General features: G+C 37.2%; 1 non-coding gene across 1 annotated transcript; it reads left to right on the top strand.

The window, feature by feature from the left end:
• Positions 1-6,005: 6,005 nt before the first annotated feature.
• On the top strand, positions 6,006-6,134 carry LOC136389952 (small nucleolar RNA SNORA11). Its single transcript, XR_010748494.1, has one exon. It is a non-coding gene; the product is annotated as a small nucleolar RNA SNORA11 (small nucleolar RNA).
• Positions 6,135-8,502: the final 2,368 nt, after the last annotated feature.

Here is an 8,502-nt window from a genome sequence, read left to right as displayed (position 1 = left end):
ATTGATTAGTATATTTCAAAGTCTTTAACTATTGTTTTATGAGAATACTTCTTGTAGGTAGTACTTATTTTCCTAAATTACATGGTTCATCCTTGCATAGAAATTGCATCTCATGTTTAATACACTCTTGACTCCTCTGAGCTCAGACCTTTGCAACCAACTGAGATTTCATTTAATCTTGTGGGATGATCATGCCCTCAGAGTTTTTCCTCTTGTGCAATTTCCTTTCACATCCCATTTGTCTGTACTGCTCAGACTAGAGCCATAATAGCAACATGAAGAACATCATTCACATGACCTCACCTAAAATAGATGACTATTTCAGTAGGGAAGTATATGGAATAATGTAAATAATTGCTTATTTCAGTGCTGATTTTACAGATGACAGCAAAAAGTCTTTTGGTGTGGCTCATTAGTGGGACAGGTGCAAAGGCAGCTGTTCTAAATAATTAATTATGTTAGGAATCCCCATTCTTGATGTCTATGAAGGATTAGAGAAAAAGCTCTGCTATCTACCTGATTACACAAAAGGATGGACTGAGGAAGGGTAACCAATAGAAATGTTGTTAGCTAAAGGTATAATGAAAATATGACTTCAGTGGCTTAAGCCAATTATTATTCTTGTATAAAATGAAGTCAAGAAGCAGCTGGTTGCTGGTACTGATTGATCAGCTCAACAATATCCATGATAATATCTCTGAGATTCTTTTTGTCTTTCATTCATTGTTACAAAATAGTTACAAAAATTTCTATCATTATGCTCACAGTCAAGGAAAGAAAAAGGACACCAGAGTAGGGAATAAGCAGTTCCAGCAGATCCCCCCAGCAGACCATCAGTATGAGTAAATCGTGTGCTTATGTCTCATTGGCTAAGATTGTGCATGTGACCTAGCTGCAAAGGAAGCTGGGAAATTGTGTATTTAGCTGGGCACCTTGCTATCCAGGGAAGACTCAGGATTTTATTAGTAAGGGAAAGTAGAGAAAGTATACTGGGAAAGCGACCAACACAATCTGCTCTCAGAGGCAAGCCAAAGCATGTTATCGATGTTTATGCCCTAGATCCACCTACATTTTATTCATGGGAAGAATGAGAAGAGTAATGTTCTAGTGAATTTACTAGAGATCAAAACATATCACAACAAACTTCAAAGAGGTGTCCACAATGTTCTCTCTAAGCCTCCACTATACTGAGAAATATTTGTGGTAAAACTTAGAAATCATATTTTTAATCATGAAGACATTTTTGCTAAAACAGTGTCATGGTAAGATGATTTATCCACAATTACAGAATTACAGAATATAACAGAGACTCTTATGAAATTGCTTTGATTTCTCTGAAACAACATATTTTTAAGAAAAGAGAAAGTCCTGAAATCTCTTTGAGAGAGCAGTTTTAATTCACTGAAATTAGTTGTCCTCTGATTCACAATTTAATTTTAAGTCTTAAAAGAGATTCAAACAACATCAGGAGCTTAAGCAGAATATAAATAGATCTGAGAGTCCTGAGGTGTGCAATATAAAATAGGCCATACCTCAGGAGTTTCTTATGAAGATGCCTGCAATGTGAACTTTTGGACCCTGACTCTGCAAAAATTACCCATTTTCAGAACTGGGTAAAATTATGGAATCTGGGCAAGAATTTGTCTAAGCTTTTTTCTCATCTGTGTGGTATTTAACTACCTTTGTCAGAAATGAAAATGGAAACATATAGTCTTCATTTCAGCTTTATTTTAAATCTTGCTTAAAAATTAATTATATTTTTATTATGGGTAAAATAAATATCATTTGGTTTGTAGCACATATTTACATTACCTGTAATTCTCTTATTCCCTAATATCTTTATTCTAATATATTTAGATTGTTTAGCCCTCATATTTTCCTTTTAAAAATTGGTGATATTTCTGAATTATGTTCTTCGTGGAAAATTTGACAACCACAGAAAAGTAAAAAAAGAAAACAATATAATTCAAGACACATTTATAGGTGTTTGTTTCAACCTCAGTGACCACTCTGTGAAGTGTCTAAAATGGAGTCATACACAGATATGCAGTGATGATATGTGCCTGGAATGAACTAGCACCTTGCTAAATCTGAGCAAATGAAATTATGTTCCACCTTCAGTTGATGGATTTGGTGGTAGCAGTCAATTTAGAGGCCAATGTGAAAATGAGAATGAGGTTAGGAAGGGTAGACAAGGAGAAGTAGCCAAGAGGAAGCCTCCTCTCATTTATCACACCATGAGTAGACCTGATATGTCATTAACTTAAAAATATATGCAAATAACATATTGTGATCAGAGAAGTAAAGTGACATGGAGACAGTGAGAGAATCATACTAGAAGTTGGGCTTTCTTATCCTTACACTAAGAATTCTCCTACCAAAATTGCATGCCCAGGTTATGCCCCGGAACTGAGGTCATTCAGTTAAAAAAAAACAACAACCTTTTTATATTTATTATTTTGTATATATGTGCTTGAGAATAGGTTGAGGAGATAGAGCTATTTTAAAGTAATTCCCTTGTTTTTGCTTTGTTATTCTCCTTCTCGCCCTTCCTCCCTCCCTCCTTTCCTGTCTTCATTTCTCCTCCCTCCCTTCCTTCCTTCCTTCCTTCCTTCCTTCCTTCCTTCCTTCCTTCCTTCCTTCCTTCCTTCCTTCCTTCCTTCCTTTCTTCCTTCCTTCCTTTCTTCTTTCCTTTCCTTCCTCTTTCTTTCTTTTGTTCTTTCTTTCTTTTGTTCTCTCTCTCTCTCTCTCTCTCTCTCTTTCTTTCTTTCTTTCTTCCTTGGTGGTTAGGGGTAAGAAAATTCAGGGCATAGACTTTGGAACCAGATAGACCTAGATTTGAATCTTGGGTCTGTCGCTCAGTAGATATTGGAACTCTAGGCAGTTTGTTTAAACTTTCTATATCTCAGTCTCTTCACTTATAAAATGAAAGTAAATATACTTATCTCATAGTATTATTCTCATAGCATATAATAGTCCAATTAGTCTTGATTCTACTGCAATAACAAATACCTCTAAGAATTTCAGTGGCCACCACAACACTAGGTATTTCTCCCTCAAGCAAAGTCTGCTGTGGGTTTGGGTGACCCTCCCAGTCTCAGCATTCCACATTGCCTCAATTTTATGGTACTTGCATACTAATATATTCTTGTATGATCTCCATGGCAATTTACTATGTCAGTCTAGAAGTGGCACATATAATTTCTGCTCACATTTTTTTTTAACTAATAAAGAGTTTCATGGAAGTGCCTAGCTTCAACAAGCTGGGGAAATACAATGCATCTGTACCCAGAACAGAAGAATTGGATGTTGATAGTGGAGCTAATACCTACCCAGTCTCTTCCCTCATTACCAAGTTTCCAATGTGCTCTGTCCTGCACTCACAACCCACTCACCCTTCCCCAGGAGACAACCAAGCAGTGCCATTTTTCTCAGCATCTGGGATGAAGCATATCTCAGATCCAAATTTTGCTTCTGTTGAGAGCACTATGTATCAAGTTCATAAATGCCTGCCCCAGAGCAAATTTATTATGACCAGTAGTCAGTAATAGGTTAACAATAGCAGCAACAGTGGTATCTTGACAATTATGTTATAACATAACGTCTTCATCAGGACATTTTTATAGCTCAAGACACCCACTGTTATTGAAACTAAGTATCCAGTCCCGACCTGCTCTCTTTTTAGAGAATTCACTTCTCATCTCAGTCCATGTGATTAAGATGGGACTGCTCCTGTCTTCCCACCACTAAGGGTGGACATATGACCAAGGCTTAAAGAATCAATTTATCCCATCTTACTGGCCACTAAGATAGGTTCAGAGTGCTTTACTTAGGTTGGTCCCAGAAGATTCGATCTTAGGACTTCTGCTGGAAGGGGATGGTGGGGGAAAGTCTCACTTTTTCTCTAATAGGGTTGTTGAGAGGATAGGGTGAAAATCTCTACCTGCTGAAGATCATCTTGTGACCAAAATGAGAACTTTACAGGAATGAAGTAAGAAAAAGAAGTAGTGAGAATAAGTTTCTCTGGTAGCATTTGAACATTTGAATTCATTCATGATTGTTTTTCTAATAATTCTTTAGCTTGGGTTGATTTGGGTAGTGTTACTTGTAGTGGTAGATTGTAAAAATGGCCACAAATTCTTCCCTCTATCTATTCATACCCACTTGCTCTATAACTTTAAGGACCAATCCACATTGACCCTGGTCCTACACATGAAATTTGCTTTGGACAAAAGATACCAACAAACGACAGAAGAGGTTTGAAAACCATGTGCTCAGCAAAGCTTGTCCTTTCGCAATGCTCTTTGGACCCCTCATCACTGCTGACATATGAATAAGTGCAGGTCACCTTACTGAATAGTGAGAAATAAAAGAAGCAGAGAAGGCCCTGGCTGGTTGGCTCAGTGGTAGAGTGTTGGCCTGGCGTGCAGGAGTCCCGGCTTCGATTCCCGGTCAGGGCACACAGGAGAAGCGCCCATCTGCTTCTCCACCCCTCCCCCTCTCCTTCCTCTCTGTCTCTCTCTTCCCCTCCCGCAGCCAAGTCTCCATTGGAGCAAAGATGGCCCGGGCGCTGGGGATGGCTCCTTGGCCTCTGCCCCAAGCGCTAGAGTGGCTCTGGTCGCGACAGAGCGACGCCCCAGAGGGGCAGAGCATCCCCCCCTGGTGAGCAGAGCGTCGCCCCCTGGTGGGCATGCCGGGTGGATCCCAGTCGGGCGCATGCAGGAGTCTGTCTGACTGTCTCTCCCCGTTTCCAGCTTCAGAAAAATACAAAAAAAAAAGAAAAAAAAAATAAGCAGAGAAGAGTTGTCTCAGCTGAGCCATCTTAGATTAACCAGTCCCAGCCCATCCACTAAATGACAACAGGCACAGGAGAAAGCCCAGCAGAGATCAGCCAGGCTTTGTCCAGACCTGAGAAACTTCACAGCAGGATCATGAGTCAAATAAACTATTGCTATTTTAAATTAATACGATTTGACATGGTTTGTTATACAGCAAAAGCTAACTGATGATGCATTTGCCAGCAAAAGCATGCCACAACCATGTTACGGTGCTTTTTCTTTTTTCTTTTTTTTTTTTTTTTTTTGACAGAGACAGAGAGTCAGAGAGAGGGACAGATAAGAGACAAATAGACAGGGCGGGAGAAAGATGAGAAGCATCAGTTCTTAGTTGCAGCATCTTAGTTGTTTGTTGATTGTTTGTTCATTGTTTGCTTTCTCATTTGTGCCTTGACAGGGTGGGCTACAGCAGAGAAAGAGTGATCTCTTGCTCAAGCCTGTGACCTTTGGGCTCAATCCAGCGACCATGGGGTCATGTCTATGATCCCATGCTCAAGCTGGTGAGCCCGCGCTCAAGCCTGCGATCTCCGGGTTTCAAACCTGGGTCCTCCGCGTCCCAGTCCAATGCTCTATCCACTGTGCCACTGCCTGGTCAGGCTGGTGGTTCTTTTATATCCTCTCTAGCCATCTTGAAAACATAGCAATTTTGTGATAGTTTTATGAGCAGGTAAATATGTACTAAATAACTATTCCCTAAATAAATGCTTGAAATGAGTAAAAGAACTTGAGAGATAATGTCTTCACTTACTCAATTCACTCCAGTGCTGAATATTTTAGGTATCAGGTAAAAACTATGAAGAAACTGAGTATCTATTTAAGTATTCATTGACCATTTGCAGTTTTATTATGGGAAGTTTCTGTTCAAATATTTTGTCCATATTTTTTGACAGGAAATTATTTGTCATATTACTGAGGTATGAGATTTTAAAAATATATTCTAGATATAAACAAGTTCTTTGTCAGATATAAGCATTGTGAATATTTTCTTCCAGTCTAGGGCTGTCTTTTTCAATTTCTTAATAGTGTCTTTTGAACAGCAAATATTATAATTTTGATGAAATCTAACAACATTTTAAATGGTTCATAATTTTGGTGTTTCATTTTAGAATGAAAGGCCACAAAGATTTTAACTCAAGATCACAAAGATTTTCTCCTATACATTTTATTGTGGGGATGTGATCAGAGCAGGGCACCTGAAGCGTGGCTCCTCTGTTTACAACACATCCAACAGGAACTTGGGTTTACTACTCACAGGCAGCCGAACACTATGACCTTCCTGTGACATGATACCCTATACATGGGAAAAAAATATTATTGCTTTATCTCTTATTTTTAATGCTATGATCCACTTCAAATTAAATTTTGTATATTGTGTGAGATAAATGTCAGAGTTCATCTTTTTCCGTTCCTTCCTCTCCTTTTTTGCCTCAATACCTTCTTCCTTCCCTCCTTCTTTTTTTTCTTCTTTCCATTCTGTTTTTGCCTATGGATGTCCAATTGTTCCAGCACCATTTGTTGATTATCTTTACCTTATTGAATTACCTTGGCATCTTTGTTGAAAATCAATTGACCATATAAATATGGGCCTATTTCTGGATGCTCTCTTCTGTCCCATTGATCTATATGTCTATGCTGATGCCAATATCACACTGTCTTGATTCTGTAGCTTTAGAGTGAGTCTTAAATCAGGTAGTGTAAATCTTCCAAGATGTCCAAGATGGTCTCTCTCTTTTAAAATTGTTTTGGCTATTATAAGTTCATTTTATTTCCATATAATTTTAAGAAATTGCTTGTTAATTTCTTTTCTAAAAAAGGACATCTGTTTTTTAAAAATTAATATTCTCAATAATACCAAGTCTTCCAATACCCAAACATGATATATCTTACAATTTACACAGGGCTTCTTTCATCAATGTTTTCTAATTTTGAGACTACAAGTTTTGCACAACTTTCATTAAATTTGTTAATTATTTTTATGCTCTGGGAAATGGAACTTTAAAAAATTGCTGCTGGTATATAGAAATAGAATTAATTTTTGTTCAGTTTTGGTGATTTGCATATTTTATTTAAGTTGCTAAGTTTATTGGCATGAAGTCATCATAATATTCCTTTACTATCCTTTCAGTATCTGTTAGACCTACAGTACACGCCTCTCCTTTCATATCTGATATTGGTAATTTGTGTCTTCTCCCATTATTTCTTGATCAGTTTAACTAAATGATTTAAATTATATTAATCTTTTCAAAAAAATCTTTACAGATTTTATGATTCCAACTGTTACCTTTATTATTTACTTCCTTCTACCTTCTTTGTGTTTAATTTACTCTTCTTTTGTAGTATGTTAAGGTGGAAACTTATATATTATTGATTTGAGGCTTTTCTTATTTTCTAATACAAGCAGTTAAAGCTAAAAATTTGTTCTAAGTGCTGATTTAGCTGCACACTACACATTTTAATATGATTTTTTTATTTTTATTACATTAAAACTTTTCTAATTTTCCTTATTTGTCTTTGACCCATGGGTTATTTAGAGGTGTATGTTTCATTTCCTGCATTTGGGGCTTTTCCAGGTGTCTAGTGGTATTTATTTCTAATTTAATTCTATTGTGATTGAGGCATGTACTCTGTCGGATACAATCCTTTAAACTTCATTGAAATGTTGAGACTTGTTTATAGCACAAGTATGGTCTATCTCAGAGAATGTTTCATATGCAACTGAAAAAGATATGCATTCTGTTATTGTTTAGTGAAGTGTTTTATAAATGTTACTTAGGTCAAATTGATTAATAGTGTTTATGAAATATATAGTCTTAACAATTTCTTTGGTCTACTTGTTCTATCATTACTGGGAGAGAGGGTTAAAATAGTTGTGGATTTGTTCATATATTTCTTTAGTTCTGCCAGTGTTTACTTCATGTATTTTAAAGCTGTGTTATTAGGTACATATGCATTTAGGATTACTATGTTCTTTTGATGAAGTAATCTTTTTAATAGGAAATGTCCATCTTTATTTTGGCAACACTCCTTATTTTATATATCTCCTCTAGCTTCCTTATTACCAGTGTTTTCATGTTATATTTTTCCTCACCCTTATACTTTTAACCTTTCTGTGTTTTTATAGTTAAAGCACTTTTCTTATAAACTGTGTACAGTTGGGTCTTGCTTTTTTGTTAAGTCTAAAAATGTTCTCCCTTTAATTGACATGTGTAACTCATTTATATTTAATATAATTATTTACACTGCTGAGTTTAATTTTACTTTCTTGCTATTTTTTTTTCTTTTTTTATTAAGTGAGAGGTGGGGAGGCAGAGACAGACTCCAGCATTTGTCCTGATCAGGATCCATTTGGCAAGCACCCTACAAGGCAATGCTCTGCCCATCTGGGCTGCTGCTTCATTGCTCTGCAGCTGAATTTTTTTAGCATCTGAGGTGAGGCCATGGAGCCATCCTAAGTGCTTGGGACCAAATTTGTTCAAACCATTCAAGCCATGGCTGTGGGAAGGGAAGAGAGAGAGATGAGGGGGGTAGAGAAGCAGATGGTTGCTTCTCCTGTGTGCCCTGACTGGGAATCGAACCTGGGACTTCCACATGCTGGGCCAAAGCTCTACCACTGAACCAACCAGTTAGGGCCACTATTTGTTTTCTATTTGTCCCACATGTCTTATTG

The sequence above is a fragment of the Saccopteryx leptura genome, chromosome 1 (genome assembly GCF_036850995.1).
Source record: "Saccopteryx leptura isolate mSacLep1 chromosome 1, mSacLep1_pri_phased_curated, whole genome shotgun sequence".
Lineage (NCBI taxonomy): Eukaryota > Metazoa > Chordata > Mammalia > Chiroptera > Emballonuridae > Saccopteryx > Saccopteryx leptura.
This window is presented reverse-complemented; position numbering and strand designations above follow the sequence as displayed.